The sequence below is a fragment of the Chiloscyllium punctatum genome, unplaced genomic scaffold (assembly GCF_047496795.1).
Source record: "Chiloscyllium punctatum isolate Juve2018m unplaced genomic scaffold, sChiPun1.3 scaffold_56, whole genome shotgun sequence".
Taxonomy (NCBI): Eukaryota; Metazoa; Chordata; class Chondrichthyes; order Orectolobiformes; family Hemiscylliidae; genus Chiloscyllium; species Chiloscyllium punctatum.
In genome coordinates this window covers 1,427,959-1,451,916 of record NW_027309791.1, presented here as the reverse complement: position 1 = coordinate 1,451,916, position 23,958 = coordinate 1,427,959, and positions in this window count along the sequence as shown.

Here is a 23,958-nt window from a genome sequence, read left to right as displayed (position 1 = left end):
TGATTCAGCCCCTCTGATTCAGCCCCTCTGTTTCTCGCTCTCTGTTTCAGCCCCTCTGTTTCAGCCCCTCTGTTTCAGTCCATCTGTTTCTCACCCTCTGTTTCAGCCCCGCTGATTCAGCCCCTCTGATTCAGCCCCTCTGATTCAGCCCCTCTGTTTCCCGCCACTCTGTTTCAGCCCCTCTGTTTCTCGCCCTCTGTTTCCCGCCCCTCTGTTTCAGCCCGTTTGTTTCTCGCCCTCTGTTTCAGCCCCTCTGTTTCAGGCCCTCTGTTTCTCGCCCTCTGTTTCAGCCCCTCTGATTCAGCCCCTCTGTTTCAGCCCCTCTGTTTCTCCCCTTCTGTTCCAGCCCATCTCTTTCAGCCCCTCTGTTTCAGCCACTCTGTTTCAGCCCCTCTGTTTCAGCCCCTCTGTTTCAGCCCCTCTGTTTCACGCCCTCTGTTTCAACCCCTCTGTTTCACCCGTCTGTTTCAGCCCCTCTGCTTCTCGCGCTCTGTTTCAGCCCCTATGTTTCTCACCCTCTGTTTCAGCCCCTCTGTTTCAGCCCCTCTGTTTCTCGCCCTCTGTTTCAGCCCCTCTGTTTCTCGCCCTCTGTTTCAGCCCCTCTGATTCAGCCCCTCTGTTTCTCGCCCACTGTTTCAGCCTCTCTGTTTCTCGCCCTTTGTTTCAGCCCCTCTGTTTCTCGCCTTCTGTTTCAGCCCCGCTGATTCAGCCCCTCTGTTTCTACTCCTCTGAATCAGCCACTTTGATTCAGCCCCTCTGTTTCAGCCCCTCTGTTTCAACCCCTCTGATTCTCGCCCTCAGTTTCTCGCCCTCTGTTTCTTACACTCTGTTTCTCGCCCTCTGTTTCAGCCCCTCTGATTCAGCCCCTCTGATTCAGCCCCTCTGATTCAGCCCCTCTGTTTCAGCACCTCTGTTTCAGCCCCTCTGTTTCAGCCCCTCTGTTTCTCGCCCTCTGTTTCAGCCCCTCTGTTTCTCGCCCTCTGTTTCAGCCCCTCTGTTTCTCGCCCTCTGTTTCAGCCCCTCTGATTCAGCCACTCTGATTCAGCCCCTCTGTTTCAGCCCGTCTGTTTCAGCCCCTCTGTTTCAGCCCCTCTGTTTCTCACCCTCTGTTTCAGCCCCTCGGTTTCTCGCCCTCTGTTTCAGCCCCTCTGATTCAGCCCCTCTGTTTCAGACCCTCTGATTCTGCCCCTCTGATTCAGCCCCTCTGATTCAGCCCCTCTGTTTCTCGCTCTCTGTTTCAGCCCCTCTGTTTCAGCCCCTCTGTTTCAGTCCCTCTGTTTCTCACCCTCTGTTTCAGCCCCTCTGATTCAGCCCCTCTAATTCAGCCCCTCTGATTCAGCCCCTCTGTTTCCCGCCCCTCTGTTTCAGCCCCTCTGTTTCTCGCCATCTCTTTCAGCCCCTCTGTTTCTCGCCCTCTGTTTCAGCCCCTCTGTTTCAGCCCCTCTGTTTCAGGCCCTCTGTTTCTCGCCCTCTGTTTCAGCCCCTCTGATTCAGCCCCTCTGTTTAAGCCCCTCTGTTTCTCCCCCTCTGTTTCAGCCCCTCTCTTTCAGCCCCTCTGTTTCAGCCACTCTGTTTCAGCCCCTCTGTTTCAGCCCCTCTGTTTCAGCCACTCTGTTTCAGCCCCTCTGTTTCAGCCCCTCTGTTTCTCGCCCTCTGTTTCAACCCCTCTGTTTCACCCGTCTGTTTCAGCCACTCTGTTTCTCGCCCTCTGTTTCAGCCCCTCTGTTTCTCACCCTCTGTTTCAGCCACTCTGATTCAGCCCCTCTGTTTCTCGCCCTCTGTTTCAGCCCCTCTGTTTCTCGACCTCTGTTTCAGCCCCTCTGTTTCTCGACCTCTGTTTCAGCCCCTCTGTTTCAGCACCTCTGTTTCAGCCCCTCTGTTTCAGCCCCTCTGTTTCAGCACCTCTGTTTCAGCCCCTCTGTTTCTCGCCCTCTGTTTGAGCCCCTCTGTTTCAGCCCCTCTGTTTCTTGCCCTCTGTTTCTGCCCCTCTGTTTCTCGCCATTCTGTTTCAGCCCCTCTGTTTCAGCCCCTCTGTTTCTCGCCCTCTGATTCAGCCCCTCTGATTCAGCCCATCTGATTCAGCCCCTCTGTTTCCCGCCCTTCTGTTTCAGCCCCTCTGTTTCAGCCCCTCTGTTTCACGCCCTCTGTTTCAGCCCCTCTGTTTCTCGCCCTCTGTTTCAGCCCCTCTGATTCAGCCACTCTGATTCAGCCCCTCTGTTTCAGCCCGTCTGTTTCAGCCCCTCTGTTTCAGCCCCTCGGTTTCTCGCCCTCTGTTTCAGCCCCTCTGATTCAGCCCCTCTGTTTCAGCCCCTTTGATTCTGCCCTCTGATTCAGCCCCTCTGATTCAGCCCCTCTGTTTCTCGCTCTCTGTTTCAGCCCCTCTGTTTCAGCCCCTCTGTTTCAGTCCATCTGTTTCTCACCCTCTGTTTCAGCCCCGCTGATTCAGCCCCTCTGATTCAGCCCCTCTGATTCAGCCCCTCTGTTTCCCGCCACTCTGTTTCAGCCCCTCTGTTTCTCGCCCTCTGTTTCCCGCCCCTCTGTTTCAGCCCGTTTGTTTCTCGCCCTCTGTTTCAGCCCCTCTGTTTCAGGCCCTCTGTTTCTCGCCCTCTGTTTCAGCCCCTCTGATTCAGCCCCTCTGTTTCAGCCCCTCTGTTTCTCCCCTTCTGTTTCAGCCCATCTCTTTCAGCCCCTCTGTTTCAGCCACTCTGTTTCAGCCCCTCTGTTTCAGCCCCTCTGTTTCAGCCCCTCTGTTTCACGCCCTCTGTTTCAACCCCTCTGTTTCACCCGTCTGTTTCAGCCACTCTGTTTCTCGACCTCTGTTTCAGCCCCTCTGTTTCTCACCCTCTGTTTTAGCCACTCTGATTCAGCCCCTCTGTTTCTCGCCCTCTGTTTCAGCCCCTCTGTTTCTCGACCTCTGATTCAGCCCCTCTGTTTCTCGCCCTCTGTTTCAGCCCCTCTGTTTCAGCACCTCTGTTTCAGCCCCTCTGTTTCAGCCCCTCTGTTTCTCGCCCTCTGTTTCAGCCCCTCTGTTTCTCGCCCTCTGTTTGAGCCCCTCTGTTTCAGCCCCTCTGTTTCTTGCCCTCTGTTTCTGCCCCTCTGTTTCTCGCCCTCTGTTTCAGCCCCGCTGATTGAGCCCCTCTGTTTCAGCCCCTCTGAATCAGCCCCTCTGATTCAGCCCTTCTGTTTCAGTCCCTCTGTTTCAGCCCCTCTGTTTCAGCCCCTCTGTTTCTCGCCCTCTGTTTCAGCCCCTCTGTTTCTCGCCCTCTGTTTCAGCCCCTCTGTTTCAGCCCCTCTGATTCAGCACCTCTGTTTCAGCCCCTCTGTTTCTCGCCCTCTGTTTCAGCCCCTCTGTTTCTCGCCCTCTGTTTCAGCCCCTCTGTTTCAGCCCCTCTGATTCAGCACCTCTGTTTCAGCCCCTCTGTTTCAGCCCCTCTGTTTCAGCCCCTCGAATTCAGCCCCTCTGATTCAGCCCTTCTGATTCAGCCCCTCTCTTTCTCGCCCTCTGTTTCAGCCCCTCTGTTTCAGCCCCTCTATTTCAGGCCCTCTGTTTCTCACCCTCTGTTCCAGCCCCTCTGATTCAGCCCCTCTGATTCAGCCACTCTGATTCAGCCCCTCTGTTTCCCGCCCCGCTGTTTCAGCCCCTCTGGTTCTCGCCCTCTGTTTCAGCCCCTCTGTTTCTCGCCCTCTGTTTCAGCCCCTCTGTTTCAGCCACTCTGTTTCTCGCCCTCTGTTTCAGCCCCTCTGTTTCAGCACCTCTGTTTCAGCCACACTGTTTCAGCCCCTCTGTTTCTCGCCCTCTGTTTCAGCCCCTCTGTTTCTCGCCCTCTGTTTCAGCCCCTCTGTTTCAGCCCCTCTGTTTCTCGCCCTCTGTTTCAGCCCCTCTGTTTCTCGCCCTCTGTTTCAGCCCCTCTTTTTCTCGCCCTCTGTTTCAGCACCGCTGATTCAGCCCCTCTGTTTCAGCCCCTCTGAATCAGCCCCTCTGATTCAGCCCCTCTTTTTCAGCCCCTCTGTTTCAGCCCCTCTGTTTCAGCCCCTCTGTTTCTCGCTCTCTGTTTCAGCCCCTCTGTTTCTCGCCCTCTGTTTCAGCCCCTCTGTTTCTCGCCCTCTGTTTCAGCCCCTCTGATTCAGCCCCTCTGATTCAGCCCCTCTGATTCAGCCCCTCAGATTCAGCCCCTCTGTTTCCCGCCCTTCTGTTTCAGCCCCTCTGTTTCAGCCCCTCTGATTCAGCCCCTCAGATTCAGCCCCTCTGTTTCCCGCCCTTCTGTTTCAGCCCCTCTGTTTCAGCCCCTCTGTTTCAGCCCCACTGTTTCAGCCCCTCTGTTTCAGCCCCTCTGTTTCTCGCCCTCTGTTTCAGCCCCTCTGTTTCTCGCCCTCTGTTTCAGCCCCTCAGTTTCTCGCCCTCTGATTCAGCCCCTCTGTTTCAGCCCGTCTGTTTCAGCCCCTCTGTTTCAGCCCCTCTGTTTCTCGCCCTCTGTTTCAGCCCCTCGGTTTCTCGCCCTCTGTTTCAGCCCCTCTGATTCAGCCCCTCTGTTTCAGCCCCTCTGATTCTGCCCCTCTGATACAGCCCCTCTGATTCAGCCCCTCTGTTTCTCGCCCTCTGTTTCAGCCCCTCTGTTTCAGCCCCTCTGTTTCAGTCCCTCTGTTTCTCACCCTCTGTTTCAGCCCCTCTGATTCAGCCTCTCTGATTCAGCCCCTCTGATTCAGCCTCTCTGATTCAGCCCCTCTGATTCAGCCCCTCTGTTTCCCGCCCCTCTGTTTCAGCCCCTCTGTTTCTCGCCCTCTGTTTCAGCCCCTCTGTTTCTCGCCCTCTGTTTCAGGCCCTCTGTTTCAGCCCCTCTGGTTCAGCGCCTCTGTTTCTCGCCCTCTGTTTCAGCTCCTCTGTTTCTCGCCCTCTGTTTCAGCCCCTCTGTTTCTCGCCCTCTGTTTCAGCCCCTCTGATTCAGCCCCTCTGTTTCAGCCCCTCTGTTGCTCCCCCTCTGTTCCAGCCCCTCTCTTTCAGCCCCTCTGTTTCAGCCACTCTGTTTCAGCCCCTCTGTTTCAGCCCCTCTGTTTCAGCCCCTCTGTTTCAGCCACTCTGTTTCAGCCCCTCTGTTTCAGCCCCTCTGTTTCTCACCCTCTGTTTCAACACCTCTGTTTCACCCGTCTGTTTCAGCCACTCTGTTTCTCGCCCTCTGTTTCAGCCCCTCTGTTTCTCACCCTCTGTTTCAGCCACTCTGATTCAGCCCCTCTGTTTCTCGCCCTCTGTTTCAGCCCCTCTGTTTCTCGACCTCTGTTTCAGCCCCTCTGTTTCTCGCCCTCTGTTTCAGCCCCTCTGTTTCAGCACCTCTGTTTCAGCCCCTCTGTTTCAGCCCCTCTGTTTCTCGCCCTCTGTTTCAGCCCCTCTGTTTCTCGCCCTCTGTTTCAGCCCCTCTGTTTCAGCCCCTCTGTTTCTCGCCCTCTGTTTCTGCCCCGCTGTTTCTCGCCCTCTGTTTCAGCCCCTCTGTTTCACGCCCTGTGTTTCAGCCCCGCTGATTGAGCCCCTCTGTTTCAGCCCCTCTGAATCAGCCCCTCTGTTTCTCGCCCTCTGTTTCAGCCCCTCTGTTTCTCGCCCTCTGTTTCAGCCCCTCTATTTCTCGCCCTCTGTTTCAGCCCCTCTGATTCAGCCCCTCTGATTCAGCCCCTCTGTTTTCCGCCCTTCTGTTTCAGCCCCTCTGTTTCAGCCCCTCTGTTTCAGCCCCAATGTTTCAGCACCTCTGTTCCAGCCCCTCTGTTTCTCGCCCTCTGTTTCAGCCCCTCTGTTTCTCGCCCTCTGTTTCAGCCCCTCTGTTTCTCGCCCTCTGTTTCAGCCCCTCTGATTCAGCCCCTCTGATTCAGCCCCTGTGTTTCAGCCCCTCTGTTTCAGCCCCTCTGTTTCCGCCCCTCTGTATCTCGCCCTCTGTTTCTCACCCTCTGTTTCTCGCCCTCTGTTTCAGCCCCTCTGTTTCTCGCCCTCTGTTTCAGCCCCTCTGTTTCTCGCCCTCTGTTTCAGCTCCTCTGTTTCTCGCCCTCTGTTTCAGCCCCTCTGTTTCTCGCCCTCTGTTTCAGCCCCTCTGTTTCTCGCCCTCTTTGTCAGCGCCTCTGTTTCAGCCACTCTGTTTCAGCCCCTCTGTTTCTCGCCCTCTGTTTCAGCCCCTCTGATTCAGCACCTCTGTTTCAGCCCCTCTGATTCAGCCCCTCTGTTTCAGCCCCTCTGTTTCAGCCCCTCTGTTTCAGCCCCTCTGTTTCTCGCCCTCTGTTTCTCGCACTCTGTTTCAGCCCCTCTGTTTCTCGCCCTCTGTATCAGACCCTCTGTTTCTCGTTCTCTGTTTCAGCCCCTCTGTTTCAGCCCCTCTGTTTCAGCCACTCTGTTTCAGCCCCTCTGTTTCAGCCCCTCTGTTTCTCGCCCTCTGTTTCTCGCCCTCTGTTTCAGCCCCTCTGTTTCTCGCCCTCTGTTTCAGCTTCTCTGTTTCGCGCTCTCAGTTTCAGCCCCTCTGTTTCAGCCACTCTGTTTCTCGCCCTCTGTTTCTGCCCCTCTGTTTCTCGCCCTCTGTTTCAGCCTCTCTGTTTCTCGCCCTCTGTTTCAGCCCCGCTGATTCAGCCCCTCTGTTTCTCGCCCTCTGTTTCAGCCCCTCTGTTTCAGCCCTACTGTTTCAGCCCCTCTGTTTCTCGCCCTCTGATTCAGCCCCTCTGTTTCAGCCCGTCTGTTTCTGCCCCTCTGTTTCAGCCCCTCTGTTTCTCGCCCTCTGTTTCAACCCCTCTGTTTCTCGCCCTCTGTTTCAGCCCCTCTGATTCAGCCCCTCTGTTTCAGCCCCTCTGATTCTCGCCCTATGTTTCTCCCCCTCTGTTCCAGCCCCTCTCTTTCAGCCCCTCTGTTTCAGCCACTCTGTTTCAGCCCCTCTGTTTCAGCCCCTCTGTTTCAGCCCCTCTGTTTCTCGCCCTCTGTTTCAACCCCTCTGTTTCACCTGTCTGTTTCAGCCACTCTGTTTCTCGCCCTCTGTTTCAGCCCCTCTGTTTCTCACCCTCTGTTTCAGCCACTCTGATTCAGCCCCTCTGTTTCTCGCCCTCTGTTTCAGCCCCTCTGTTTCTCGACCTCTGGTTCAGCCCCTCTGTTTCTCGCCCTCTGTTTCAGCCCCTCTGTTTCAGCACCTCTGTTTCAGCCCCTCTGTTTCAGCCCCTCTGTTTCTCGCCCTCTGTTTCAGCCCCTCTGTTTCTCGCCCTCTGTTTGAGCCCCTCTGTTTGATCCCCTCTGTTTCTTGCCCTCTGTTTCTGCCCCTCTGTTTCTCACCATTCTGTTTCAGCCCTTCTGTTTCAGCCCCTCTGTTTCTCGCCCTCTGATTCAGCCCCTCTGATTCAGCCCATCTGATTCAGCCCCTCTCTTTCCCGCCCTTCTGTTTCAGCCCCTCTGTTTCAGCCCCTCTGTTTCACGCCCTCTGTTTCAGCCCCTCTGTTTCTCGCCCTCTGTTTCAGCCCCTCTGTTTCTCGACCTCTGTTTCAGCCCCTCTGATTCAGCCACTCTGATTCAGCCCCACTGTTTCAGCCCTTCTGTTTCAGCCCCTCTGTTTCAGCCCCTCTGTTTCTCGCCCTCTGTTTCAGCCCCTCGGTTTATCGCCCTCTGTTTCAGCCCCTCTGATTCAGTCCCTCTGTTTCAGCCCCTCTGATTCTGCCCCTCTGATTCAGCCCCTCTGATTCAGCCCCTCTGTTTCTCGCTCTCTGTTTCAGCCCCTCTGTTTCAGCCCCTCTGTTTCAGTCCCTCTGTTTCTCACCCTCTGTTTCAGCCCCTCTGATTCAGCCCCTCTGATTCAGCCCTTCTGATTCAGACCCTCTGTTTCCCGCCCCTCTGTTTCAGCCCCTCTGTTTCTCGCCCTCTGTTTCAGCCCCTCTGTTTCTCGCCCTCTGTTTCAGCCCCTCTGTTTCAGCCCCTCTGTTTCAGGCCCTCTGTTTCTCGCCCTCTGTTTCAGCCCCTCTGATTCAGCCCCTCTGTTTCAGCCCCTCTGTTTCTCCCCTTCTGTTCCAGCCCCTCTCTTTCAGCCCCTCTGTTTCAGCCACTCTGTTTCAGCCCCTCTGTTTCAGCCCCTCTGTTTCAGCCCCTCTGTTTCTCGCCCTCTGTTTCAACCCCTCTGTTTCACTCGACTGTTTCAGCCACTCTGTTTCTCGACCTCTGTTTCAGCCCCTCTGTTTCTCACCCTCTGTTTCAGCCACTCTGATTCAGCCCCTCTGTTTCTCGCCCTCTGTTTCAGCCCCTCTGTTTCTCGACCTCTGATTCAGCCCCTCTGTTTCTCGCCCTCTGTTTCAGCCCCTCTGTTTCAGCACCTCTGTTTCAGCCCCTCTGTTTCAGCCCCTCTGTTTCAGCCCCTCTGTTTCTCGCCCTCTGTTTCAGCCCCTCTGTTTCGCGCCCTCTGTTTGAGCCACTCTGATTCAGCCCCTCTGTTTCTTGCCCTCTGTTTCTGCCCCTCTGTTTCTCGCCCTCTGTTTCAGCCCCGCTGATTGAGCCCCTCTGTTTCAGCCCCTCTGAATCAGCCCCTCTGATTCCGCCCTTCTGTTTCAGTCCCTCTGTTTCAGCCCCTCTGTTTCAGCCCCTCTGTTTCTCGCCCTCTGTTTCAGCCCCTCTGTTTCTCGCCCTCTGTTTCAGCCCCTCTGTTTCAGCCCCTCTGATTCAGCACCTCTGTTTCAGCCCCTCTGTTTCAGCCCCTCTGTTTCTCGACCTCTGTTTCAACCCCTCTGTTTCTCGCCCTCTGTTTCAGCCCCTCTGATTCAGCCCCTCTGTTTCAGCCACTCGGATTCAGCCCCTCTGATTCAGCCCCTCTCTTTCTCGCCCTCTGTTTCAGCCCCTCTGTTTCAGCCCCTCTATTTCAGCCCCTCTGTTTCTCACCCTCTGTTTCAGCCCCTCTGATTCAGCCCCTCTGATTCAGCCACTCTGATTCAGCCCCTCTGTTTCCCGCACCTCTGTTTCAGCCCCTCTGGTTCTCGCCCTCTGTTTCAGCCCCTCTGTTTCTCGCCCTCTGTTTCAGTCCCTCTGTTTCAGCCCCTCTGTTTCAGCCCCTCTGTTTCTCGCCCTCTGTTTCAGCCCCTCTGTTTCTCGCCCTCTGTTTCAGCCCCTCTGTTTCAGCCCCTCTGATTCAGCACCTCTGTTTCAGCCCCTCTGTTTCAGCCCCTCTGTTTCTCGACCTCTGTTTCAACCCCTCTGTTTCTCGCCCTCTGTTTCAGCCCCTCTGATTCAGCCCCTCTGTTTCAGCCCCTCGGATTCAGCCCCTCTGATTCAGACCCTCTGATTCAGCCCCTCTCTTTCTCGACCTCTGTTTCAGCCCCTCTGTTTCAGCCCCTCTATTTCAGCCCCTCTGTTTCTCACCCTCTGTTTCAGCCCCTCTGATTCAGCCCCTCTGTTTCAGCCACTCTGATTCAGCCCCTCTGTTTCCCGCACCTCTGTTTCAGCCCCTCTGGTTCTCGCCCTCTGTTTCAGCCCCTCTGTTTCTCGCCCTCTGTTTCAGCCCCTCTGTTTCAGCCACTCTGTTTCAGCCCCTCTGTTTCAGCGCCTCTGTTTCTCGCCCTCTGTTTCAGCCCCTCTGTTTCTCGCCCTCTGTTTCAGCCCCTCTGATTCAGCCCCTCTGTTTCTCGCCCTCTGTTTCAGCCCCTCTGTTTCTCGACCTCTGTTTCAGCCCCTCTGTTTCTCGCACTCTGTTTCAGCCCCTCTGTTTCAGCACCTCTGTTTCAGCCCCACTGTTTCAGCCCCTCTGTTTCTCGCCCTCTGTTTCAGCCCCTCTGTTTCTCGCCCTCTGTTTCAGCCCCTCTGATTCAGCCCATCTGATTCAGCCCCTCTCTTTCCCGCCCTTCTGTTTCAGCCCCTCTGTTTCAGCCCCTCTGTTTCACGCCCTCTGTTTCAGCCCCTCTGTTTCTCGCCCTCTGTTTCAGCCCCTCTGTTTCTCGACCTCTGTTTCAGCCCCTCTGATTCAGCCACTCTGATTCAGCCCCACTGTTTCAGCCCTTCTGTTTCAGCCCCTCTGTTTCAGCCCCTCTGTTTCTCGCCCTCTGTTTCAGCCCCTCGGTTTATCGCCCTCTGTTTCAGCCCCTCTGATTCAGTCCCTCTGTTTCAGCCCCTCTGATTCTGCCCCTCTGATTCAGCCCCTCTGATTCAGCCCCTCTGTTTCTCGCTCTCTGTTTCAGCCCCTCTGTTTCAGCCCCTCTGTTTCAGTCCCTCTGTTTCTCACCCTCTGTTTCAGCCCCTCTGATTCAGCCCCTCTGATTCAGCCCTTCTGATTCAGACCCTCTGTTTCCCGCCCCTCTGTTTCAGCCCCTCTGTTTCTCGCCCTCTGTTTCAGCCCCTCTGTTTCTCGCCCTCTGTTTCAGCCCCTCTGTTTCAGCCCCTCTGTTTCAGGCCCTCTGTTTCTCGCCCTCTGTTTCAGCCCCTCTGATTCAGCCCCTCTGTTTCAGCCCCTCTGTTTCTCCCCTTCTGTTCCAGCCCCTCTCTTTCAGCCCCTCTGTTTCAGCCACTCTGTTTCAGCCCCTCTGTTTCAGCCCCTCTGTTTCAGCCCCTCTGTTTCTCGCCCTCTGTTTCAACCCCTCTGTTTCACTCGACTGTTTCAGCCACTCTGTTTCTCGACCTCTGTTTCAGCCCCTCTGTTTCTCACCCTCTGTTTCAGCCACTCTGATTCAGCCCCTCTGTTTCTCGCCCTCTGTTTCAGCCCCTCTGTTTCTCGACCTCTGATTCAGCCCCTCTGTTTCTCGCCCTCTGTTTCAGCCCCTCTGTTTCAGCACCTCTGTTTCAGCCCCTCTGTTTCAGCCCCTCTGTTTCAGCCCCTCTGTTTCTCGCCCTCTGTTTCAGCCCCTCTGTTTCGCGCCCTCTGTTTGAGCCACTCTGATTCAGCCCCTCTGTTTCTTGCCCTCTGTTTCTGCCCCTCTGTTTCTCGCCCTCTGTTTCAGCCCCGCTGATTGAGCCCCTCTGTTTCAGCCCCTCTGAATCAGCCCCTCTGATTCCGCCCTTCTGTTTCAGTCCCTCTGTTTCAGCCCCTCTGTTTCAGCCCCTCTGTTTCTCGCCCTCTGTTTCAGCCCCTCTGTTTCTCGCCCTCTGTTTCAGCCCCTCTGTTTCAGCCCCTCTGATTCAGCACCTCTGTTTCAGCCCCTCTGTTTCAGCCCCTCTGTTTCTCGACCTCTGTTTCAACCCCTCTGTTTCTCGCCCTCTGTTTCAGCCCCTCTGATTCAGCCCCTCTGTTTCAGCCACTCGGATTCAGCCCCTCTGATTCAGCCCCTCTCTTTCTCGCCCTCTGTTTCAGCCCCTCTGTTTCAGCCCCTCTATTTCAGCCCCTCTGTTTCTCACCCTCTGTTTCAGCCCCTCTGATTCAGCCCCTCTGATTCAGCCACTCTGATTCAGCCCCTCTGTTTCCCGCACCTCTGTTTCAGCCCCTCTGGTTCTCGCCCTCTGTTTCAGCCCCTCTGTTTCTCGCCCTCTGTTTCAGTCCCTCTGTTTCAGCCCCTCTGTTTCAGCCCCTCTGTTTCTCGCCCTCTGTTTCAGCCCCTCTGTTTCTCGCCCTCTGTTTCAGCCCCTCTGTTTCAGCCCCTCTGATTCAGCACCTCTGTTTCAGCCCCTCTGTTTCAGCCCCTCTGTTTCTCGACCTCTGTTTCAACCCCTCTGTTTCTCGCCCTCTGTTTCAGCCCCTCTGATTCAGCCCCTCTGTTTCAGCCCCTCGGATTCAGCCCCTCTGATTCAGACCCTCTGATTCAGCCCCTCTCTTTCTCGACCTCTGTTTCAGCCCCTCTGTTTCAGCCCCTCTATTTCAGCCCCTCTGTTTCTCACCCTCTGTTTCAGCCCCTCTGATTCAGCCCCTCTGTTTCAGCCACTCTGATTCAGCCCCTCTGTTTCCCGCACCTCTGTTTCAGCCCCTCTGGTTCTCGCCCTCTGTTTCAGCCCCTCTGTTTCTCGCCCTCTGTTTCAGCCCCTCTGTTTCAGCCACTCTGTTTCAGCCCCTCTGTTTCAGCGCCTCTGTTTCTCGCCCTCTGTTTCAGCCCCTCTGTTTCTCGCCCTCTGTTTCAGCCCCTCTGATTCAGCCCCTCTGTTTCTCGCCCTCTGTTTCAGCCCCTCTGTTTCTCGACCTCTGTTTCAGCCCCTCTGTTTCTCGCACTCTGTTTCAGCCCCTCTGTTTCAGCACCTCTGTTTCAGCCCCACTGTTTCAGCCCCTCTGTTTCTCGCCCTCTGTTTCAGCCCCTCTGTTTCTCGCCCTCTGTTTCAGCCCCTCTGTTTCAGCCCCTCTGTTTCTCGCCCTCTGTTTCAGCCCCTCTGTTTCTCGCCCACTGTTTCAGTCCCTCTGTTTCAGCCCCTCTGTTTCAGCCCCTCTGTTTCTCGCCCTCTGTTTCAGCCCCTCTGTTTCTCGCCCTCTGTTTCAGCCCCTCTGTTTCAGCCCCTCTGATTCAGCACCTCTGTTTCAGCCCCTCTGTTTCTCGCCCTCTGTTTCAGCCCCTCTGTTTCTCGCCCTCTGTTTCAGCCCCTCTGTTTCAGCCCCTCTGATTCAGCACCTCTGTTTCAGCCCCTCTGTTTCAGCCCCTCTGTTTCAGCCCCTCGAATTCAGCCCCTCTGATTCAGCCCTTCTGATTCAGCCCCTCTCTTTCTCGCCCTCTGTTTCAGCCCCTCTGTTTCAGCCCCTCTATTTCAGGCCCTCTGTTTCTCACCCTCTGTTCCAGCCCCTCTGATTCAGCCCCTCTGATTCAGCCACTCTGATTCAGCCCCTCTGTTTCCCGCCCCTCTGTTTCAGCCCCTCTGGTTCTCGCCCTCTGTTTCAGCCCCTCTGTTTCTCCCCCTCTGTTTCAGCCCCTCTGTTTCAGCCACTCTGTTTCAGCCCCTCTGTTTCAGCGCCTCTGTTTCTCGCCCTCTGTTTCAGCCCCTCTGTTTCTCGCCCTCTGTTTCAGCCCCTCTGATTCAGCCCCTCTGTTTCTCGCCCTCTGTTTCAGCCCCTCTGTTTCTCGACCTCTGTTTCAGCCCCTCTGTTTCTCGCCCTCTGTTTCAGCCCCTCTGTTTCAGCACCTCTGTTTCAGCCACACTGTTTCAGCCCCTCTGTTTCTCGCCCTCTGTTTCAGCCCCTCTGTTTCTCGCCCTCTGTTTCAGCCCCTCTGTTTCAGCCCCTCTGTTTCTCGCCCTCTGTTTCAGCCCCTCTGTTTCTCGCCCTCTGTTTCAGCCCCTCTGTTTCTCGCCCTCTGTTTCAGCACCGCTGATTCAGCCCCTCTGTTTCAGCCCCTCTGAATCAGCCCCTCTGATTCAGCCCCTCTTTTTCAGCCCCTCTGTTTCAGCCCCTCTGTTTCAGCCCCTCTGTTTCTCGCTCTCTGTTTCAGCCCCTCTGTTTCTCGCCCTCTGTTTCAGCCCCTCTGTTTCTCGCCCTCTGTTTCAGCCCCTCTGATTCAGCCCCTCTGATTCAGCCCCTCTGATTCAGCCCCTCAGATTCAGCCCCTCTGTTTCCCGCCCTTCTGTTTCAGCCCCTCTGTTTCAGCCCCTCTGATTCAGCCCCTCAGATTCAGCCCCTCTGTTTCCCGCCCTTCTGTTTCAGCCCCTCTGTTTCAGCCCCTCTGTTTCAGCCCCACTGTTTCAGCCCCTCTGTTTCAGCCCCTCTGTTTCTCGCCCTCTGTTTCAGCCCCTCTGTTTCTCGCCCTCTGTTTCAGCCCCTCAGTTTCTCGCCCTCTGATTCAGCCCCTCTGTTTCAGCCCGTCTGTTTCAGCCCCTCTGTTTCAGCCCCTCTGTTTCTCGCCCTCTGTTTCAGCCCCTCGGTTTCTCGCCCTCTGTTTCAGCCCCTCTGATTCAGCCCCTCTGTTTCAGCCCCTCTGATTCTGCCCCTCTGATACAGCCCCTCTGATTCAGCCCCTCTGTTTCTCGCCCTCTGTTTCAGCCCCTCTGTTTCAGCCCCTCTGTTTCAGTCCCTCTGTTTCTCACCCTCTGTTTCAGCCCCTCTGATTCAGCCTCTCTGATTCAGCCCCTCTGATTCAGCCTCTCTGATTCAGCCCCTCTGATTCAGCCCCTCTGTTTCCCGCCCCTCTGTTTCAGCCCCTCTGTTTCTCGCCCTCTGTTTCAGCCCCTCTGTTTCTCGCCCTCTGTTTCAGGCCCTCTGTTTCAGCCCCTCTGGTTCAGCGCCTCTGTTTCTCGCCCTCTGTTTCAGCTCCTCTGTTTCTCGCCCTCTGTTTCAGCCCCTCTGTTTCTCGCCCTCTGTTTCAGCCCCTCTGATTCAGCCCCTCTGTTTCAGCCCCTCTGTTGCTCCCCCTCTGTTCCAGCCCCTCTCTTTCAGCCCCTCTGTTTCAGCCACTCTGTTTCAGCCCCTCTGTTTCAGCCCCTCTGTTTCAGCCCCTCTGTTTCAGCCACTCTGTTTCAGCCCCTCTGTTTCAGCCCCTCTGTTTCTCACCCTCTGTTTCAACACCTCTGTTTCACCCGTCTGTTTCAGCCACTCTGTTTCTCGCCCTCTGTTTCAGCCCCTCTGTTTCTCACCCTCTGTTTCAGCCACTCTGATTCAGCCCCTCTGTTTCTCGCCCTCTGTTTCAGCCCCTCTGTTTCTCGACCTCTGTTTCAGCCCCTCTGTTTCTCGCCCTCTGTTTCAGCCCCTCTGTTTCAGCACCTCTGTTTCAGCCCCTCTGTTTCAGCCCCTCTGTTTCTCGCCCTCTGTTTCAGCCCCTCTGTTTCTCGCCCTCTGTTTCAGCCCCTCTGTTTCAGCCCCTCTGTTTCTCGCCCTCTGTTTCTGCCCCGCTGTTTCTCGCCCTCTGTTTCAGCCCCTCTGTTTCACGCCCTGTGTTTCAGCCCCGCTGATTGAGCCCCTCTGTTTCAGCCCCTCTGAATCAGCCCCTCTGTTTCTCGCCCTCTGTTTCAGCCCCTCTGTTTCTCGCCCTCTGTTTCAGCCCCTCTATTTCTCGCCCTCTGTTTCAGCCCCTCTGATTCAGCCCCTCTGATTCAGCCCCTCTGTTTTCCGCCCTTCTGTTTCAGCCCCTCTGTTTCAGCCCCTCTGTTTCAGCCCCAATGTTTCAGCACCTCTGTTCCAGCCCCTCTGTTTCTCGCCCTCTGTTTCAGCCCCTCTGTTTCTCGCCCTCTGTTTCAGCCCCTCTGTTTCTCGCCCTCTGTTTCAGCCCCTCTGATTCAGCCCCTCTGATTCAGCCCCTGTGTTTCAGCCCCTCTGTTTCAGCCCCTCTGTTTCCGCCCCTCTGTATCTCGCCCTCTGTTTCTCACCCTCTGTTTCTCGCCCTCTGTTTCAGCCCCTCTGTTTCTCGCCCTCTGTTTCAGCCCCTCTGTTTCTCGCCCTCTGTTTCAGCCCCTCTGTTTCTCGCCCTCTGTTTCAGCCCCTCTGTTTCTCGCCCTCTGTTTCAGCCCCTCTGTTTCTCGCCCTCTTTGTCAGCGCCTCTGTTTCAGCCACTCTGTTTCAGCCCCTCTGTTTCTCGCCCTCTGTTTCAGCCCCTCTGATTCAGCACCTCTGTTTCAGCCCCTCTGATTCAGCCCCTCTGTTTCAGCCCCTCTGTTTCAGCCCCTCTGTTTCAGCCCCTCTGTTTCTCGCCCTCTGTTTCTCGCACTCTGTTTCAGCCCCTCTGTTTCTCGCCCTCTGTATCAGACCCTCTGTTTCTCGTTCTCTGTTTCAGCCCCTCTGTTTCAGCCCCTCTGTTTCAGCCACTCTGTTTCAGCCCCTCTGTTTCAGCCCCTCTGTTTCTCGCCCTCTGTTTCTCGCCCTCTGTTTCAGCCCCTCTGTTTCTCGCCCTCTGTTTCAGCTTCTCTGTTTCGCGCTCTCAGTTTCAGCCCCTCTGTTTCAGCCACTCTGTTTCTCGCCCTCTGTTTCTGCCCCTCTGTTTCTCGCCCTCTGTTTCAGCCTCTCTGTTTCTCGCCCTCTGTTTCAGCCCCGCTGATTCAGCCCCTCTGTTTCTCGCCCTCTGTTTCAGCCCCTCTGTTTCAGCCCTACTGTTTCAGCCCCTCTGTTTCTCGCCCTCTGATTCAGCCCCTCTGTTTCAGCCCGTCTGTTTCTGCCCCTCTGTTTCAGCCCCTCTGTTTCTCGCCCTCTGTTTCAACCCCTCTGTTTCTCGCCCTCTGTTTCAGCCCCTCTGATTCAGCCCCTCTGTTTCAGCCCCTCTGATTCTCGCCCTATGTTTCTCCCCCTCTGTTCCAGCCCCTCTCTTTCAGCCCCTCTGTTTCAGCCACTCTGTTTCAGCCCCTCTGTTTCAGCCCCTCTGTTTCAGCCCCTCTGTTTCTCGCCCTCTGTTTCAACCCCTCTGTTTCACCTGTCTGTTTCAGCCACTCTGTTTCTCGCCCTCTGTTTCAGCCCCTCTGTTTCTCACCCTCTGTTTCAGCCACTCTGATTCAGCCCCTCTGTTTCTCGCCCTCTGTTTCAGCCCCTCTGTTTCTCGACCTCTGGTTCAGCCCCTCTGTTTCTCGCCCTCTGTTTCAGCCCCTCTGTTTCAGCACCTCTGTTTCAGCCCCTCTGTTTCAGCCCCTCTGTTTCTCGCCCTCTGTTTCAGCCCCTCTGTTTCTCGCCCTCTGTTTGAGCCCCTCTGTTTGAGCCCCTCTGTTTCTTGCCCTCTGTTTCTGCCCCTCTGTTTCTCGCCATTCTGTTTCAGCCCTTCTGTTTCAGCCCCTCTGTTTCTCGCCCTCTGATTCAGCCCGTCTGATTCAGCCCATCTGATTCAGCCCCTCTCTTTCCCGCCCTTCTGTTTCAGCCCCTCTGTTTCAGCCCCTCTGTTTCACGCCCTCTGTTTCAGCCCCTCTGTTTCTCGCCCTCTGTTTCAGCCCCTCTGTTTCTCGACCTCTGTTTCAGCCCCTCTGATTCAGCCACTCTGATTCAGCCCCACTGTTTCAGCCCTTCTGTTTCAGCCCCTCTGTTTCAGCCCCTCTGTTTCTCGCCCTCTGTTTCAGCCCCTCGGTTTATCGCCCTCTGTTTCAGCCCCTCTGATTCAGTCCCTCTGTTTCAGCCCCTCTGATTCTGCCCCTCTGATTCAGCCCCTCTGATTCAGCCCCTCTGTTTCTCGCTCTCTGTTTCAGCCCCTCTGTTTCAGCCCCTCTGTTTCAGTCCCTCTGTTTCTCACCCTCTGTTTCAGCCCCTCTGATTCAGCCCCTCTGATTCAGCCCTTCTGATTCAGACCCTCTGTTTCCCGCCCCTCTGTTTCAGCCCCTCTGTTTCTCGCCCTCTGTTTCAGCCCCTCTGTTTCTCGCCCTCTGTTTCAGCCCCTCTGTTTCAGCCCCTCTGTTTCAGGCCCTCTGTTTCTCGCCCTCTGTTTCAGCCCCTCTGATTCAGCCCCTCTGTTTCAGCCCCTCTGTTTCTCCCCTTCTGTTCCAGCCCCTCTCTTTCAGCCCCTCTGTTTCAGCCACTCTGTTTCAGCCCCTCTGTTTCAGCCCCTCTGTTTCAGCCCCTCTGTTTCTCGCCCTCTGTTTCAACCCCTCTGTTTCACTCGACTGTTTCAGCCACTCTGTTTCTCGACCTCTGTTTCAGCCCCTCTGTTTCTCACCCTCTGTTTCAGCCACTCTGATTCAGCCCCTCTGTTTCTCGCCCTCTGTTTCAGCCCCTCTGTTTCTCGACCTCTGATTCAGCCCCTCTGTTTCTCGCCCTCTGTTTCAGCCCCTCTGTTTCAGCACCTCTGTTTCAGCCCCTCTGTTTCAGCCCCTCTGTTTCAGCCCCTCTGTTTCTCGCCCTCTGTTTCAGCCCCTCTGTTTCGCGCCCTCTGTTTGAGCCACTCTGATTCAGCCCCTCTGTTTCTTGCCCTCTGTTTCTGCCCCTCTGTTTCTCGCCCTCTGTTTCAGCCCCGCTGATTGAGCCCCTCTGTTTCAGCCCCTCTGAATCAGCCCCTCTGATTCCGCCCTTCTGTTTCAGTCCCTCTGTTTCAGCCCCTCTGTTTCAGCCCCTCTGTTTCTCGCCCTCTGTTTCAGCCCCTCTGTTTCTCGCCCTCTGTTTCAGCCCCTCTGTTTCAGCCCCTCTGATTCAGCACCTCTGTTTCAGCCCCTCTGTTTCAGCCCCTCTGTTTCTCGACCTCTGTTTCAACCCCTCTGTTTCTCGCCCTCTGTTTCAGCCCCTCTGATTCAGCCCCTCTGTTTCAGCCACTCGGATTCAGCCCCTCTGATTCAGCCCCTCTCTTTCTCGCCCTCTGTTTCAGCCCCTCTGTTTCAGCCCCTCTATTTCAGCCCCTCTGTTTCTCACCCTCTGTTTCAGCCCCTCTGATTCAGCCCCTCTGATTCAGCCACTCTGATTCAGCCCCTCTGTTTCCCGCACCTCTGTTTCAGCCCCTCTGGTTCTCGCCCTCTGTTTCAGCCCCTCTGTTTCTCGCCCTCTGTTTCAGTCCCTCTGTTTCAGCCCCTCTGTTTCAGCCCCTCTGTTTCTCGCCCTCTGTTTCAGCCCCTCTGTTTCTCGCCCTCTGTTTCAGCCCCTCTGTTTCAGCCCCTCTGATTCAGCACCTCTGTTTCAGCCCCTCTGTTTCAGCCCCTCTGTTTCTCGACCTCTGTTTCAACCCCTCTGTTTCTCGCCCTCTGTTTCAGCCCCTCTGATTCAGCCCCTCTGTTTCAGCCCCTCGGATTCAGCCCCTCTGATTCAGACCCTCTGATTCAGCCCCTCTCTTTCTCGACCTCTGTTTCAGCCCCTCTGTTTCAGCCCCTCTATTTCAGCCCCTCTGTTTCTCACCCTCTGTTTCAGCCCCTCTGATTCAGCCCCTCTGTTTCAGCCACTCTGATTCAGCCCCTCTGTTTCCCGCACCTCTGTTTCAGCCCCTCTGGTTCTCGCCCTCTGTTTCAGCCCCTCTGTTTCTCGCCCTCTGTTTCAGCCCCTCTGTTTCAGCCACTCTGTTTCAGCCCCTCTGTTTCAGCGCCTCTGTTTCTCGCCCTCTGTTTCAGCCCCTCTGTTTCTCGCCCTCTGTTTCAGCCCCTCTGATTCAGCCCCTCTGTTTCTCGCCCTCTGTTTCAGCCCCTCTGTTTCTCGACCTCTGTTTCAGCCCCTCTGTTTCTCGCACTCTGTTTCAGCCCCTCTGTTTCAGCACCTCTGTTTCAGCCCCACTGTTTCAGCCCCTCTGTTTCTCGCCCTCTGTTTCAGCCCCTCTGTTTCTCGCCCTCTGTTTCAGCCCCTCTGTTTCAGCCCCTCTGTTTCTCGCCCTCTGTTTCAGCCCCTCTGTTTCTCGCCCACTGTTTCAGCCCCTCTGTTTCAGCCCCTCTGTTTCAGCCCCTCTGTTTCTCGCCCTCTGTTTCAGCCCCTGTTTCTCGCCCTCTGTTTTAGCCCCGCTGATTCAGCCCCTCTGTTTCAGCCCCTCTGAATCAGCCCCTCTGATTCAGCCCCTCTGTTTCAGCCCCTCTGTTTTAGCCCCTCTGTTTCAGCCCCTCTGTTTCTCGCTCTCTGTTTCAGCCCCTCTGTTTCTCTCCCTCTGTTTCAGCCCCTCTGTTTCTCACCCTCTGTTTCAGCCCCTCTGATTCAGCCCCTCTGATTCAGCCCCTCTGATTCAGCCCCTCAGATTCAGCCCCTCTGTTTCCTGCCCTTCTGTTTCAGCCCCTCTGTTTCAGCCCCTCTGTTTCAGCCCCACTGTTTCAGCCCCTCTCTTTCAGCCCCTCTGTTTCTCGCCCTCTGTTTCAGCCCCTCTGTTTCTCACCCTCTGTTTCAGCCACTCTGATTCAGCCCCTCTGTTTCTCGCCCTCTGTTTCAGCCCCTCTGTTTCTCGACCTCTGTTTCAGCCCCTCTGTTTCTCGCCCTCTGTTTCAGCCCCTCTGTTTCAGCACCTCTGTTTCAGCCCCTCTGTTTCAGCCCCTCTGTTTCTCGCCCTCTGTTTCAGCCCCTCTGTTTCTCGCCCTCTGTTTCAGCCCCTCTGTTTCAGCCCCTCTGTTTCTCGCCCTCTGTTTCTGCCCCGCTGTTTCTCGCCCTCTGTTTCAGCCCCTCTGTTTCTCGCCCTCTGTTTCAGCCCCGCTGATTGAGCCCCTCTGTTTCAGCCCCTCTGAATCAGCCCCTCTGATTCAGCCCTTCTGTTTCAGACCCTCTGTTTCAGCCCCTCTGTTTCAGCCCCTCTGTTTCTCGCCCTCTGTTTCAGCCCCTCTATTTCTCGCCCTCTGTTTCAGCCCCTCTGATTCAGCCCCTCTGATTCAGCCCCTCTGTTTCCCACCCTTCTGTTTCAGCCCCTCTGTTTCAGCCCCTCTGTTTCAGCCCCTCTGTTTCTCGCCCTCTGTTTCAGCCCCTCTGTTTCTCGCCCTCTGTTTGAGCCCCTCTGTTTCAGCCCCTCTGTTTCTCGCCCTCTGTTTCAACCCCTCTGTTTCACTCGACTGTTTCAGCCACTCTGTTTCTCGACCTCTGTTTCAGCCCCTCTGTTTCTCACCCTCTGTTTCAGCCACTCTGATTCAGCCCCTCTGTTTCTCGCCCTCTGTTTCAGCCCCTCTGTTTCTCGACCTCTGATTCAGCCCCTCTGTTTCTCGCCCTCTGTTTCAGCCCCTCTGTTTCAGCACCTCTGTTTCAGCCCCTCTGTTTCAGCCCCTCTGTTTCAGCCCCTCTGTTTCTCGCCCTCTGTTTCAGCCCCTCTGTTTCGCGCCCTCTGTTTGAGCCACTCTGATTCAGCCCCTCTGTTTCTTGCCCTCTGTTTCTGCCCCTCTGTTTCTCGCCCTCTGTTTCAGCCCCGCTGATTGAGCCCCTCTGTTTCAGCCCCTCTGAATCAGCCCCTCTGATTCCGCCCTTCTGTTTCAGTCCCTCTGTTTCAGCCCCTCTGTTTCAGCCCCTCTGTTTCTCGCCCTCTGTTTCAGCCCCTCTGTTTCTCGCCCTCTGTTTCAGCCCCTCTGTTTCAGCCCCTCTGATTCAGCACCTCTGTTTCAGCCCCTCTGTTTCAGCCCCTCTGTTTCTCGACCTCTGTTTCAACCCCTCTGTTTCTCGCCCTCTGTTTCAGCCCCTCTGATTCAGCCCCTCTGTTTCAGCCACTCGGATTCAGCCCCTCTGATTCAGCCCCTCTCTTTCTCGCCCTCTGTTTCAGCCCCTCTGTTTCAGCCCCTCTATTTCAGCCCCTCTGTTTCTCACCCTCTGTTTCAGCCCCTCTGATTCAGCCCCTCTGATTCAGCCACTCTGATTCAGCCCCTCTGTTTCCCGCACCTCTGTTTCAGCCCCTCTGGTTCTCGCCCTCTGTTTCAGCCCCTCTGTTTCTCGCCCTCTGTTTCAGTCCCTCTGTTTCAGCCCCTCTGTTTCAGCCCCTCTGTTTCTCGCCCTCTGTTTCAGCCCCTCTGTTTCTCGCCCTCTGTTTCAGCCCCTCTGTTTCAGCCCCTCTGATTCAGCACCTCTGTTTCAGCCCCTCTGTTTCAGCCCCTCTGTTTCTCGACCTCTGTTTCAACCCCTCTGTTTCTCGCCCTCTGTTTCAGCCCCTCTGATTCAGCCCCTCTGTTTCAGCCCCTCGGATTCAGCCCCTCTGATTCAGACCCTCTGATTCAGCCCCTCTCTTTCTCGACCTCTGTTTCAGCCCCTCTGTTTCAGCCCCTCTATTTCAGCCCCTCTGTTTCTCACCCTCTGTTTCAGCCCCTCTGATTCAGCCCCTCTGTTTCAGCCACTCTGATTCAGCCCCTCTGTTTCCCGCACCTCTGTTTCAGCCCCTCTGGTTCTCGCCCTCTGTTTCAGCCCCTCTGTTTCTCGCCCTCTGTTTCAGCCCCTCTGTTTCAGCCACTCTGTTTCAGCCCCTCTGTTTCAGCGCCTCTGTTTCTCGCCCTCTGTTTCAGCCCCTCTGTTTCTCGCCCTCTGTTTCAGCCCCTCTGATTCAGCCCCTCTGTTTCTCGCCCTCTGTTTCAGCCCCTCTGTTTCTCGACCTCTGTTTCAGCCCCTCTGTTTCTCGCACTCTGTTTCAGCCCCTCTGTTTCAGCACCTCTGTTTCAGCCCCACTGTTTCAGCCCCTCTGTTTCTCGCCCTCTGTTTCAGCCCCTCTGTTTCTCGCCCTCTGTTTCAGCCCCTCTGTTTCAGCCCCTCTGTTTCTCGCCCTCTGTTTCAGCCCCTCTGTTTCTCGCCCACTGTTTCAGCCCCTCTGTTTCAGCCCCTCTGTTTCAGCCCCTCTGTTTCTCGCCCTCTGTTTCAGCCCCTGTTTCTCGCCCTCTGTTTTAGCCCCGCTGATTCAGCCCCTCTGTTTCAGCCCCTCTGAATCAGCCCCTCTGATTCAGCCCCTCTGTTTCAGCCCCTCTGTTTTAGCCCCTCTGTTTCAGCCCCTCTGTTTCTCGCTCTCTGTTTCAGCCCCTCTGTTTCTCTCCCTCTGTTTCAGCCCCTCTGTTTCTCACCCTCTGTTTCAGCCCCTCTGATTCAGCCCCTCTGATTCAGCCCCTCTGATTCAGCCCCTCAGATTCAGCCCCTCTGTTTCCTGCCCTTCTGTTTCAGCCCCTCTGTTTCAGCCCCTCTGTTTCAGCCCCACTGTTTCAGCCCCTCTCTTTCAGCCCCTCTGTTTCTCGCCCTCTGTTTCAGCCCCTCTGTTTCTCACCCTCTGTTTCAGCCACTCTGATTCAGCCCCTCTGTTTCTCGCCCTCTGTTTCAGCCCCTCTGTTTCTCGACCTCTGTTTCAGCCCCTCTGTTTCTCGCCCTCTGTTTCAGCCCCTCTGTTTCAGCACCTCTGTTTCAGCCCCTCTGTTTCAGCCCCTCTGTTTCTCGCCCTCTGTTTCAGCCCCTCTGTTTCTCGCCCTCTGTTTCAGCCCCTCTGTTTCAGCCCCTCTGTTTCTCGCCCTCTGTTTCTGCCCCGCTGTTTCTCGCCCTCTGTTTCAGCCCCTCTGTTTCTCGCCCTCTGTTTCAGCCCCGCTGATTGAGCCCCTCTGTTTCAGCCCCTCTGAATCAGCCCCTCTGATTCAGCCCTTCTGTTTCAGACCCTCTGTTTCAGCCCCTCTGTTTCAGCCCCTCTGTTTCTCGCCCTCTGTTTCAGCCCCTCTATTTCTCGCCCTCTGTTTCAGCCCCTCTGATTCAGCCCCTCTGATTCAGCCCCTCTGTTTCCCACCCTTCTGTTTCAGCCCCTCTGTTTCAGCCCCTCTGTTTCAGCCCCTCTGTTTCTCGCCCTCTGTTTCAGCCCCTCTGTTTCTCGCCCTCTGTTTGAGCCCCTCTGTTTCAGCCCCTCTGTTTCTTGCCCTCTGTTTCTCCCCCTCTGTTTTTCGCCATTCTGTTTCAGCCCATCTGATTCAGCCCCTCTCTTTCCCGCCCTTCTGTTTCAGCCCCTCTGTTTCAGCCCCTCTGTTTCTCGCCCTCTGTTTCAGCCACTCTGTTTCTCGACCTCTGTTTCAGCCACTCTGATTCAGCCCCACTGTTTCAGCCCGTCTGTTTCAGCCCCTCTGTTTCAGCCCCTCTGTTTCTCGCCCTCTGTTTCAGCCCCTCGGTTTATCGCCCTCTGTTTCAGCCCCTCTGATTCAGTCCCTCTGTTTCAGCCCCTCTGATTCTGCCCCTCTGATTCAGCCCCTCTGATTCAGCCCCTCTGTTTCTCGCTCTCTGTTTCAGCCCCTCTGTTTCAGCCCCTCTGTTTCAGTCCCTCTGTTTCTCACCCTCTGTTTCAGCCCCTCTGATTCAGCCCCTCTGATTCAGCCCTTCTGATTCAGCCCCTCTGTTTCCCGCACCTCTGTTTCAGCCCCTCTGTTTCTCGCCCTCTGTTTCAGCCCCTCTGTTTCTCGCCCTCTGTTTCAGCCCCTCTGTTTCAGCCCCTCTGTTTCAGGCCCTCTGTTTCTCGCCCTCTGTTTCAGCCCCTCTGATTCAGCCCCTCTGTTTCAGCCCCTCTGTTTCTCCCCTTCTGTTCCAGCCCCTCTCTTTCAGCCCCTCTGTTTCAGCCACTCTGTTTCAGCCCCTCTGTTTCAGCCCCTCTGTTTCAGCCACTCTGTTTCTCGACCTCTGTTTCAGACCCTCTGTTTCTCACCCTCTGTTTCAGCCACTCTGATTCAGCCCCTCTGTTTCTCGCCCTCTGTTTCAGCCCCTCTGTTTCTCGACCTCTGATTCAGCCCCTCTGTTTCTCGCCCTCTGTTTCAGCCCCTCTGTTTCAGCACCTCTGTTTCAGCCCCACTGTTTCAGCCCCTCTGTTTCAGCCCCTCTGTTTCTC